The 13,227-nt window shown below is 40.7% G+C and overlaps 1 protein-coding gene across 3 annotated transcripts in view; it reads left to right on the top strand.

Moving 5' to 3' along the window:
- The window catches only part of ATP2B2 (ATPase plasma membrane Ca2+ transporting 2), a 748,369-nt gene that overhangs the window by 118,082 nt on the left and 617,060 nt on the right, over positions 1–13,227 (top strand). The window contains exon 2 of one of the 3 annotated variants that reach the window (XM_048858213.2): positions 1,208–1,247. The exons of the other annotated variants lie outside the window; for them this stretch is intronic. The gene's annotated coding sequence lies outside the window, so the exon portion shown is untranslated. The remainder of the gene's footprint in view (positions 1–1,207; positions 1,248–13,227) is intronic. 3 annotated transcript variants of the gene reach the window in all.

Raw genomic sequence — 13,227 nt, 5'->3', positions numbered from 1 at the left:
GTTTCTCTAGGTTACTGCGTCAGGTTTTAACTATACTTACACCAAAAAAACAAACAAACCACTAGACTTTGTATCATTCTGGGTGGCTGCACCCATAATTTACTTCAAAAGCAAGAAAAGGAAAAAATAATTAATTTCACTGTATATAACCCCTTTTCTCCATGCAGTGATGCACCTTACTGCATGCACAGCCACTAAACCCCCATGTGTATACAGTACAGGCTCAACCCTGTTGGGACAGAGTTGCCAGCCATTTTGCCAGACTCTTATCTTCTGTTACCTATCAAACAAATCAGATTCCTCCCAGGCCATATTGTCCCATCAGTCTGGGACTATATGGATTCAAGTTTGGGGAAGGAACTACTGGGAGGCATGCATTCCTATTATGACAGTGTTAAGACTGAACCAGCATCTGTGTTATAGAGTACTTGTATTGAGGTGTGGGGCCCTGGGTAGATGAGGAGTGGGTGTGAGCAGTTAGATGGCTTCACTTTTCTTTCTGAGGTTTCGTGTGGCAGTTTGTGTACAGCGGTCTTGTCTGATAGACGTACAATGTGGAATGTGTACTTCCTCTGGCCCATTTTTTTGTTTAGAAAAGCTCTCAAAGTGGCTTTTTACACTTCCACAAAGAATAGAAGTTTCAAGATTATTTTTGTAAAATGAGATGCTACTAGCCACCAAATATAAATATTGTCCATATTTTCAAGATTTTTCAGACAATTAGGAGAGCCAGATTTTTTTAAAACTGCTATGACCAATATTATCAAACCAAAAGATAATACAATAACCTGCTGAAAATCTACATGTGAAATAATTTTCAAACAACCACCTCTCCCTCTCCCTTTCCCCTCTCAACCCCACCCACTTTCCAGGAGGTTATTGAAATAAGAGATTGAAAGTAAAGTTTCTAAAAGCGTTCACTTAATGAATTTTAACTTAAAGTAATTAACAAAGTTACTTGGAAATCATCAGAAAAATCAATCTTCACTTATAGATTATAGGTTGTAAGTTTAGGGGAGAGAATACTATTCTCCATGTAAAACAAAGCTCTAATTGTCACTTTAATTGAAAAACTGAACTCAGGCTTAACTGTAGAACCACAATTGGTTCCTTCATAATACTTAGTAGTAGTAATTATATAGGTTATATAGGTTAATTGTGATGTTTGTAGCCTAACTTTATTTTTTAATTTGTTTTCTTGCAAAAGGAAGAATAAAAGCCTAACAATCAATCCATCAGATTTACAGGTAGGATGTTTATTTAAACTTTTTTATTTTATATGTGTGCTTTCTGTCTAAGGCTCCTGTTGGGTCAGGTCCATATTCCTGAAGCAGTCATGTTTTTGAGCATAGAACAGAATGATATACTGGTTACTTCAGATAACTGTATCGAATTAAGTCTGCTGGAGATTTAGTGACAGTACTGGACTGGTATCATTTCTGAAAATTTGAACAGTGTGAGAATAAGACCCAATACTGCATCTAAATGTAACATATAGAGAAAATTAAAGTTTTCAGGATTATTGGCAACATTTCTTTTTTTTTTTTTTAAAGTATACTAGCTTAGGGGCAGATGAATCATATACCAACATTACCAGTACATGGCAGAGGGCATTGCTGGCACATGATGGCATATATCACATTGGTAGATGTGCATGTGAACAAGCCTCTGGTAGTGTGGCTGATGTGATTAGGCCCTATGATGGTGTCCCCTGAATAGATATGTGGACACAGTTGGCAACGGGCTTTGTTGCAAGGATAGGTTCCTGGGTTAGTGGTTCTGTTGTGTGGTGTGTGGTTGCTGGTAAGTATTTGCTTCATGTCATCTGTAGCAAGGACTGGCCTGTCTCCCAAGATCTGTGAGAGTGATGGGTCATCCTTCGGGATAGATTGTAGATCCTTGATGATGTGTTGGAGAGGTTTTAGTTGGGGGCTGAAGGTGATGTGCCATCATGTGCCTGCAATGCCCCTCTGCCATGTACTTTGGCGAAACTGGACAGTCTCTACGTAAAAGAATAAATGGACACAAATCAGATGTCAAGAATTATAACATTCAAAAACCAGTCGGAGAACACTTCAATCTCTTTGATCACTTGATTTCACACCTAAAAGTGGCAATTCTTCAACAAAAAAACTTCAAAAACAGACTCCAACGAGAGACTGCTGAATTGGAATTAATTTGCAAACTGGATACAATTAACTTAGGCTTGAATAGAGACTGGAAGTGGGTGTGTCATTACACAAAGTAAAACTATTTCCCAGTGTTTATTCCCCCCCCACCCTGTTCCTCAGATGTTCTTGTCAACTGCTGGAAATGGCCCACCTTGATTATCACTACAAAAGGTTCCCCCGCCCCCGCTCTCCTGCTGGTAATAGCTCACCTTACCTGATCACTCTCGTTACAGTGTGTATGGTAACACCCATTGTTTCATGTTCTCTGTATATATAAATCTCCCCATTGTATTTTCCACTGAATGCATCTGATGAAGTGAGCTGTAGCTCACGAAAGCTTATGCTCAAATAAATTTGTTAGTGTCTAAGGTGCCACAAGTACTCCTTTTCATTTTTTACATCGTTATCTCCCCCCAAACTCTGATGACACAATTAGCAGAAAGCTTAAGTTCCTATGAGACTTGATATCTGAGACAATACAATTTCCATGGGAGTTGCTGGCGAGTGAGTGAGTGGATAAGTACTGAAATAACTCAGTCAAACCAGAAGACAAAGAAGTTACTTGAAGTGACTGAGAATTGGTGTGGCAGTAGGACCCAGTGGGGCATTCTAGAACTCTAGAGTCAGTGGTAATGAAGTAGGTCAATTTCTAGTGCATGTTTGAAACAGAAAGAGGGAGTGGAGAAAGAGATCTAATTTTACATCTATAGTTAAGGAAGCATCCATTGGACTTGCACTTTGAGTGGAGAGATCTTTAGAGACTCGAAAGCGGCCCTCCTGCTGATCTCCTGGGGATTCTTGTTCGGATGGAGGAGACAGCAGAAGGGGATACATCAGCATCAGCAATTAAAATGATTGGGGAGTGAAGCAGTCTAAGGAAATCTCAGATTTCTCATGCCCTTAGTTTCTTTTTGTGGGGTTTTATGTAGCAGAAGATAGCAGGACTCATTTTATTCCATGTATTTTGTGTTCCCAGCTGTTTTACAAAGGGACCTGAAACATTTTAACTTGCATTCAGATTAAAGATGCACGGTCCATCCAGCACACCAGCTCTTCGTCCAGTTCTGCAAAAAGAATTATACAACTCCACATATATTTATTCTTGTTGAACTCTTCCTAGCATATTTCATTCCAAATAATCAGCCTGCTTTGCTAACTTTACAATATTCCTGTGTAGCTGGCTTGTGAAGTGCAGTCGTCTCTGGTGTAGAATGTTCCACCTGTTTAACAATGCACAGCAAAGCAACACAACTGTTTGCATCAAGGGAAAAATACACCGTGCTCTAGAGCCCATGGCTGCAGTAATGAAGGAACATTGTCAGTAGAAATGGCATTAAATAGTGTTCACGATAACAATATAGTTAACCTAAATGTAGGTCAGAGCATTGGATGGGGCATTGGACTCATGAAACACAGATTCTATTCCTGGCTGTACTACTGATCTGATGTGGGACCCTGAGTAGGTTAGTTCAATTCTCCGTGCTCTTGTTTCCCTTCCTATCTTTTGTCAGTCTTGTCTGTTTAGATTATAAACTCTTTAAGGCAGACACTAGCTACATTACAGCAGCATACAGAGGCCCAACCAAAATTAGAGCCCCATTGCATTAGCTGATTAATATGCACTGTGACAGGGTCGGGCCAGATGGCTACAGGAGATTGATAGAAAGCAAATATATTAGCCCCAGGTTAAGCAGGTCCCTTAAGGCAACAGGGGCAGTTCCAGAATAATCAGGAACTTGCTGGAACCAATTAAGGCAGACAGGCTAATTAGGACACCTGGAGCCAATTAAGAAGCTGCTAGAATCAGTTAAGACAGGCAGGCTAATCAGGGCACCTGGTTTAAAAAGGACTCACTTCAGTCAGTGAGGGGTGCGCAAGTTGCTAAGAGTGAGAGGGCGTGCTGCTGGAGGACTGAGGAGTACAAACACTATCTGGCATCAGGAGGAAGGTCCTGTGGTGAGGATAGACAAGGTGTTGGGAGGAGGCAATGGGGAAGTAGCCTAGGGAGTCGTAGTCGTCACACAGGTGTTACACGAAACACTGTAGACAGCTGTGATCCACAGGGCCCTGGTCTGGAACCCGGAGTAGAGGGTGGACCTGGGTTCCCCCCTTCCCCCAGCTCCCTATTGGATACAGGAGGAGTTGACCTGGACTGTGGGTCCCACCAGAGGGGAAGGTGGACCAGCAGAGACTGCGGGGATTGTTCTCCTTCCTTTTCCCCATGCTGGCCAGTAATGAGGTTAGCTGAGTGAACGGCAGGTTTGAGCCACTAGCAAAAGTGGCCAAACTGAGGGCTGCCATGAATCTCTGAGGCGAGCAAATCTGCCAATAAGCGCAGGACCCACCAAGGCAGAGGAGGAACTTTGTCACAGCACATAGTAACAAATAAATGAGGATTAACTGTTAAATGTTTAAAAATGTATTCTAGATTCTTGTTATTCCATATTATATAGCATTCTGCACAATAAAAATTCTCATTTTTCTTGATCTGTCTATGGTTTCTTAAGACTGTAGGGAAAAGTTCATTTGCTTCTGTTTTTTTCTGTTTCTCATTAAAGATATAAAGAAGTTATTTGTTCTTTTATTGGTGGGAAGGCCTCTTTGGTCTCTGATTCTTAATAAGGAATTTCTGAATTTGGTCAAGTATTTGTCAGTGAATAATCTGATTAATTGCTGCCTAGTTTTGAATAGTGCCTATAACTTTTTGTAAAGTAAGTTGATTTATGCCTGTGAGTGAAATATTGATGTAATTGGTCAAAAAACAAAGAAAATTCACGAACATTTAATCAAAAAAAATCTTGTTTATTTTTCAATTTATTAAATTTGGAAATTAAAGTTTAATTTTGACTAGCTGTTATTTCTTTTGTAAAAATATTGTTTTGGTTTTAACCTTGAGGTCCTGTCCCAGACTGAAGTCAGTATAAAGATTGCCTGTTTAATTCAGTGAGATTTAGATCATGCCCTAGAAACCTGACATTTATGTGTATCTATTTATGCTTTAGGAAAAATTGAGGGCTTTTCTGGTTGGAAACAGTGTCATTAAAAAGTTTCTTATCTACAGATTTTATACTGTAACAAAGCCTAGACTCCATGGGCTCTTCAACGGGTTCTTATAGTGGAATTGTCCTTGACTGGTTAGTTGCATTAGCCTTTCCATTGCAAAGATCTTCTTTCTCTCACTGAGCTGCATTTGAGTGACTGGTACAGCCATGGGAGAAAGTCAAGTAACTGAAGGGATTCCTGAAAAAAGAAGTTTGTGCCATATTTTTACAAAATGGGGGTTGATTATAGGAGGCTGTTTTATCATTTGTCAAGGTAATTTAATCATTTGAGAATTTCTCAAGGAACTTTGTGTGAAGCCCAAGGAAAGAAAAGGACTCGTTCATTTTGTTATGGAATCACAGTGTTAAATACAATTGGAACCTCAGGGCTTGTTTTCATATTCTCCATGCAGCATTCAAGATTAATCTGCAATTTTAAAAGTATGAGTGGGAAACATAAGAAGTCCCCTGGGGAGGAAGAAATGTGCCCCTTCTATTTTCGGGGCATCTGGGGAAATACCTACCAATTTTGTCATCAAGTATGGAGTTAGAATTTAGGATGTGATGGAGTGTCTGCCAAGGCTGATCAAACCCTCAGACCGCTACCCCTTCCTACTTCTCTACATGGGCACCAATGATACTGCCAAGAATGACCTTGAGCAGGTCACTGCAGACTACGTGGCTCTGGGAAGAAGGATAAAGGAGTTTGAGGTGCAAGTAATGTTCTTGTCCATCCTCCCTGTTGAAGGAAAAGGCCCAGGTTGGGACTGTTGAATTGTGGAGGTAAATGCGTGGTTACACAGGTGGTGTCAGTGAGAGGGCTTTGGATTCCTCAACCATGGGAAGTTCTTCTGGGAAGGGGGTTGCTAGGAAGAGATGGGATCCACCTAACAAAGAGAGGGAAGAGTATCTTTGCCGGCAGGCTTGCTAACCTAGTGAGGAGGGCTTTAAACTAGGTTCACCGGGGGACAGGGACCTAAGCCCTGAGGTAAGTGGGGAAGTGGGATACCAGGAGGAAACACAAGGAAGAGGGTGCAACAGGGGATGCTTCCTGATTCATAGTGAGAAAGCAGGGCAATCAGCTAGTTATCTTAGGTTCATGTACACGAATGCAAGAAGCCTGGGAAACAAGCAGGAAGAATTGGAAATTCTGGCACAGTCAAAGAACTATGATGTGACTGGAATAACAGAGATTTGGTGAGGTAGCTCACATGACTGGAGCACTGTCATGGATGGGTTTAAACTGTTCAGAAAGGACAGGCAGGGGAGGAAAGGTGGAGGAGTTGCACTGTATGTAAGAGAACGGTGTGATTGCTCAGAGCTCCAGTATGAAACTGGAGAAAAGCCTGTTGAGAGTCTTTGGGTTAAGTTTAGAAGTGAGAGCAACAAGGGTGATGTCGTAGTGGGTGTATGCTATAGACCACCAGACCAGGAGGATGAGGTAGACGAGGCTTTCTTTGGACAATTAACTGAAGTTTCTGGAACACAGGCCCTGGTTCTAATGCGGGACTTCAAACACCCTGACATCTGTTAGGAGAGCAATACAGCAGTGCACAGACAATCCAGGAAGTTTTTGGAGAGTGTTGGGAACAACTTCCTGGTGCAATTACTGAAGGAACCAACCAGGGGACATTCTCCTCTTGATCTGCTGCTTATAAACAGGGAGGAATTGGTAGGGGAAGTAGAAGTGGGTAGCAACCTGGGCAGCAGTGACCATGAGATGGTTGAGTTCAGAATCTTCACAAAAGGAAGAAAGGAGAGTAGCAAAATATAGACCCTGGACTTCAGAAAAGCAGACTTTGACTCCCTTAGGGAACTGATGGGCAGGATCCCCTGGGAGGCTAATATGAGGGGGAAAGGAGTCCAGGAAAGCTGGCTGTATTTTAAAGAAACCTTATTGAGGGCTCAGGAACAAACCATCCCGATGTGCAGAAAGAATAGCAAATATGGCAGGCGGCAAGCTTGGCTTAACAGTGAAATCTTCAGTGAGCTTAAACACAGAAAGGAAGCTTATAAGAAGTGGAAACTTGGACAGATGACTAGGGAGTAGTACAAAAATATTGCTCCAGCATGCAGGGGTGTAATCAGGAAGGTCAAAAACACAACTGGAGTTGCAGCTAGCAAGAAATGTGAAGGGTAACAAGAAGGGTTTCTACAGGCATGTAGAAAGAAGAAAAAAAATGAAGAAAAAGGTCAGGGAAAGTGTGGGACCCTAATGAATGTGGGAGGCAACCTAGTGACAGATGATGTGGAAAAAGCTGAAGTAGTCAATGCTTTTTTTGCCTCGGTCTTCACAGACAAGGTCAGCTCCCCCACTGCTGTCCTGGGCAGCACAGTATGGGGACGAGGTGAGCAGCCCTACGTGGTGAAAGAACAGGTTAGGGACTATTTAGAAAAGCTGGACATGCACAAGTCCATGGGTCCAGATCTAATGCATCCAAGGGTGCTGAGGGAATTGGCTGATGTGATTGCAGAGCCATTGGCCATTATCTTTGAAAACTCATAATCGGGGGAGGTCCCGGATGATTGGAAAAAGGCAAATATAATGCCCATCTTTAAAAAAGGGAAGAAGAAGAACCCGTGGAACTACAGACCTGTCAGCCTCACCTCAATCCCTGGAAAAATCATGGAGCAGATCCTCAAGGAATCCATTTTGAAGCACTTGGAGGAGAAGAAGGTGATCAGGAACAGTCAACATGGATTCACCAAGGGCAAGTCATGCCTGACCAACCTGATTGCCTTCTATGATGAGATAACTGGCTCTGTGGATATGTGGAAAGCGGTGGACAGGATATATCTTGACTTTAGCAAAGTTTTGATACGGTCTCCCACAGTATTCTTGCCAACATATTAAAAAAATATGGATTGGATGAATGGACTATAAGGTGGATAGAAAGCTGGCTAGATTGTTGGGCTCAATGGGTAGTGATCAATGGCTTGATGTCTACATGGCAGCCGATATCAAGCGGAGTGCCCCAGGGGTTGGTCCTGGGGTCGATTATGTTCAACATCTTTATTAATGATCTGGATGATGGGATAGATTGCACCCTCAACAAGTTCACGGATGACAGTAAGCTGCAGGGAGAGGTAGATACTCTGGAGGGTAGGGATAGGGTCCAGAGCAACCTAGACAAATTGGAGGATTGGGCCAAAAGAAATCTGATGAGGTTCAACAAGGACAAGTGCAGAGTCTTGCACTTAGGAAGGAAGAATCCCATGCACCGCTACAGGCTGGGGACCAACTGGCGAAGCAGCAGTTCTGCAGAAAAAGACCTGGGGATTACAGTGGACGAGAAGCTGGATATGAGTCAGCAGTGTGCCCTTGTTGCCAAGAAGGCTAACGACACATTGGGCTGCATTAATAGGAGCATTGCCAGCAGATCGAGGGAAGTGATTATTCCCCTCTATTCGGCACTGGTGAGGCCACATCTGGAGTATTGCGTCCAGTTTTTGGCCCTCCACTATAAAAAGGATGTGGACAAATTGGAGACAGTCCAGCAGAGGGCAACGAAAATTATGAGGGGGCTGGGGCACATGACTTACAAGGAGAGGCTGAGGGAACTGGGCTTGTTTAGTCTGCAGAAGAGAAGAGTGAGGGGGGATTTGATAGCAGCCTTCAACTACCTGAAAGGGGGTTCCAAAGAGGATGGAGCTCGACTGTTCTCAATGGTGGCAGATGACAGAACAAGGAGCAGTAGTCTCAAGTTGCAGTGGGAGAGGTCTAGGTTGCATATTAGGAAACACTATTTCACTAGGAGGATAGTGAAGCACTGGAATGGGTTACCTAGGGAGGTGGTGGAATCTCCATCCATAGAGGTTTTTAAGGCCCGGCTTGACAAAGCCCTGGCTGGGATGTTTTAGCTGGTGTTGGTCTTGCTTTGAGCTAGACCTCCTGAGGTCTCTTCCAACCCTAATCTTCTATGATAATCCATAACAGAGGCCATTTTGTCCTAATCAGGTTAGGATTGAAGAGGTGGCTTTTGTTCTTCATCAGAGGTATTTTTATTTTGTGCGAACACTTTCTCTCTGCTCTAGCTAAGATAAAAAGCACATTTTGCCTGGTAAGTATTGACATACAACACCGTAGCAGGAATGTTAGGGGAAAAAGCAAATGCAATTGAACAAACTTTGTTTTTTTTTTTCAGTTTAGTGAATTTTTATTTATATTAATCTACGGAGAAGTCTCTCTCCATACAATGAAATATCTGCAGAAATGTAACACTTTTAGGACTGCTTAAGATACAAAAGATAAAATTTAAAAGGTGGAAGAGAGTGCTTTTAGGAAGAGGAGAAACTGAATTTATGTATGCTTTGGAAAATAAAGAAGTCCCCTAAATTTAGCTCACACAAGCAGATTCCACTTATTTTGAGGCACACTGTGTGGGATATTTCCAACCTTGCATGAAAGAGGGCATGGGAAGATTTAATTTCTCTGTGGGCCTTCCAACAAATAAATAAAATAAAACAAATAAAGCCAACAGACAGCTATCTTGCTAGTTATGCATGTATTTTAATTCTCTGATGTTAGCATTCTGTAAATATGAGGGAATAAGTAGTTTATTAAAAATATTACAACACCAGCTAACACTTCTGCTGTAGAAAGAAATTTTGCTTTAGCAGTAAAAACTTAGCCCATTAGCAAAAAGTAACTTATTTTCTCTTCTACCGGACAGTTCCTTGGGTGCAAGTACTTTAGGAAACTGTATTTTATGAAAAGCAGTACTGTATATATACATTGTTCCCTGGTCCTGGCAACACAGAATTTTTTTTAAAAAGTGTGATGGTTCAGTATTTTTCTGCTTTCCCTTGCTTTCAGTTGAATGTCTTCGTTAACCCCTTTACAGCTGCTTTACTGCACTGCTTGTGCTCTGGATGCAGTTTACTGAACAATGTAGATTAAAAATAAATTGATTATGAAGATGCACCAGAAAGATCTGGCCCTTCAGGTGTTATTCCCTAGATACTGCGTTAACCTTTCAGAATAACACCTTGTGACATGAGAGAAATTATATATTAGAATAATGGAAGGAATCTAGAGAAGTCTGTATTTTGCCTTTGTCTGCAGACTATTGAATAGGCAAAGAAATATTTCAGCTGTATGACTGCATGAAAGAAAACGCAGCGTAATCAGCCAATTTCTTTTATCGGAAGCACTCCCTAGAACTGGCACTTAATCATGTACCAAATCTACAGTGAAAATGAATTGATATCTTTCAATATATTTATAACTTTCTCAAGTTACATAAATAATTATTCCTGTGTAAAGGAGGTTGGAGTCTCTCTGTAATCCTTTATAGGCATTTCTCTGGTGTCCAACACCATAGTATCTCCTAATTTAGGGGTTTCATTTCATTTTCCCCTGTGTAAAATGGGGACACTTACTGTTGTAAAGCATGTTGAGATAATCATATACCATAATGTTTTTTATGTAAGTGCTGAGCTAGTTGTGTTTAATAAAACTATGAGTATTTTTCTATTGTCTCCTTGTAATGTTATACTTTGTTTTGTCAGATAGATGTTTCTGATAAAAATATTCATAGAAAATATTTTAAGGAGGTCACCACTGAAGATCAAGTTATCTTACTTGTAGGTGACAATCCATACTTTATTTGAAGTCAGTTCTTGACCTTTGGAGTATCTGATTTTACAACAGAACTACCAAAGGTTGATCCAGGTTTATTCAGAAGTAGAATCCCATGGAAACGTGTTGGCAAACATGGTGTGCTGCTTACCTTAATCCTTAACATTCCTGAGCATATGGAGGGCACAAGTTTAGCAAGCTTTATTCTGAACCAGACTTTGAGCTTTTTAAGTTAATGAAGTAGCTACATTATACAGACAACACCAGGAGTAGGCTTAAATTTTCCTTCAGTTGTGTAGATGTAAACTTGACAAAAGTCTCAGGAAAAATCCAGTATATATTTTGACAGCATTGTTGACCACACAGCATTCTTTTTAGTATCTTAAATATTAACAACAAACCTGAAGTCTTTAAATTTATGCAGACTGACAAGAATTTTTTGAACCATTTGTGACAGCCCCTGACAACAGTAGATGCTGCATAAAATACAAATTCTCAATATTACAAATAAATAGTTTCTCTCTCTTTCTGGTGAGCACTTTTATGCGAGAGAGCTATTTTCATAGGCATTCTCCCCTCACAAGTTCTAGTTGTGAGTTGGTTCCTGCAAGACACACAAGGGAAAGCTGCACAGGTTAGTCAGAAAACCACTGCAACAATTTAAAATCACCATAGCACATTAAAGCTAGAAATCTTTCACAAGACACTAAAATTAAAATATCAGAAGAGAGCAGAAGTATTGTAGGGAAAAAAGGGAATGTTTCACTGTTTTTTCATAAGTCCTGATGTGATTGACTCTTGCAGATGAATTTAAGCAATGCAAGATCCTTTTGCATTTCTTAATAATGCTGGATGAGAAACACCGAAAATAAATAAATCTGTATTTCCAAACACTTTTTGACTTGCGGGTCTGAAGGTGAGGAAATGACTATTCAATTTTAATGCCTGTGAAAACAGGGACTGCTATCCGTAGTCCCAGTGTCAAGAGGCATTATTATGAATTTTTTTCCACACTGGAGATAGTCACTTTTACTGAGCAGACACAATAGGGCCACAGCAATACATTAGTATGTTGCTTTGTTCATTTCAAATGTTGAGTTAACGGTGTGAGACCTTGCTGAGATGACATTCACATGGCTGTGTTATTTCTGACAAAGTAAAATAGGTTAACTAACTTGTGCAGGTTACAGTGCTATCACTTTGAAAGGGCAATTCTGTGGCTGCAGCATTACTCTGTTGAAAAGAGCTGCAAGACTTTATCAAATGATCTTTGCCACCCAAGAAGGTGGTGTGACAGGGTTGGGCCAGACGGCTACAGGTGAGTGACAGAAGGCAGATATATTAGCTCCAGATTAAGCAGGTCCCTTTTTCCTGGGTAAGGTAACATAGCAAGTTTACGCCTCTCAGAGCAGCATTACATTCAGTTGTCTGCAATTTAAGTTTGCATTTCCAGGGCTGCATGGCTTTGCTGTGACTCCGTCAGGCTACAGTCTTTCTTTCTTTCTTTTTTTTTTTTTTGAGTTGGAAGATCTTTTGTGAATGCTTCCTGAGACCATTTTAGTGTAAATTGTTATGGCAGCATATAAAGTAGGAGATTTTAGTTTGTATATAGAATTTAGCAAGCTGCTAAACTTCTTAGCACATAAGCAACAGGAGTATATGCTATAGTCCTTAGGGCTCAGCCATTTTCAGAAAACTGCCATTTATGCTTACACATACTAGATGGCATTGTGGAAACCACCAAGATAATTTTCACTAATATCTTGAGTCAGGTTCGAACCCAAACTTCTAGTGCATGAGGCTTAATACTGCTATATGCTACCTAGCTTCACCTTGTCCCTCCCCAAAAATGGCATTTTGGATTAGCAAGAGGGAAGTTTGGCTAAATATCAAGAAGCTTCCTAAGAGGGCAATTTTGGAATAGTTTCCTCAAGGGAAATTATGTAAACATTACTACTAGGCTAATTTAAAACTGTAATTGTGTCTTGAATCACTGAGGAATGATCATGTGCAGTTTTGGACATAGTAGTGATCAGTTTTCTTTATTTGGAAAGTTAACTAAATTGAAACTGTTGCTTGTCAATATTTTTTTAAAATTAGAATTCCTTCTTTCCCTCTCTCAAAGTGTGTTATTTTGCCCTCATGATGAAATTTAGAAGTCAGTTCTTCTGAAACACTTCAGTGAGGGAGAAAAAATTTGGAGGGAGAATTAACTCAAACTTTGCAGATGTGTATGACCAGATATCCCTTCTTAGAGGGCTACTGACTTTTTAAAGACTTTTTTCAAGCTTTTCACAATTTAAAGAGTAAGGTCAAAATTTAGAGCCCAATCCAATTTCTATTTGGACAGACTCCAGTTGACTTCAGTGAAGGATGGATCCAACCTTTAGTGAGGGACTGATTATACTGGACTTGATTGATAACATACCTGTGT

Source organism: Caretta caretta, chromosome 7 (genome assembly GCF_965140235.1).
Source record: "Caretta caretta isolate rCarCar2 chromosome 7, rCarCar1.hap1, whole genome shotgun sequence".
Classification (NCBI taxonomy): Eukaryota; Metazoa; Chordata; order Testudines; family Cheloniidae; genus Caretta; species Caretta caretta.
Note: the sequence above shows the minus strand (reverse complement) of the source record. Positions and strands in the feature narration are given on the sequence as shown.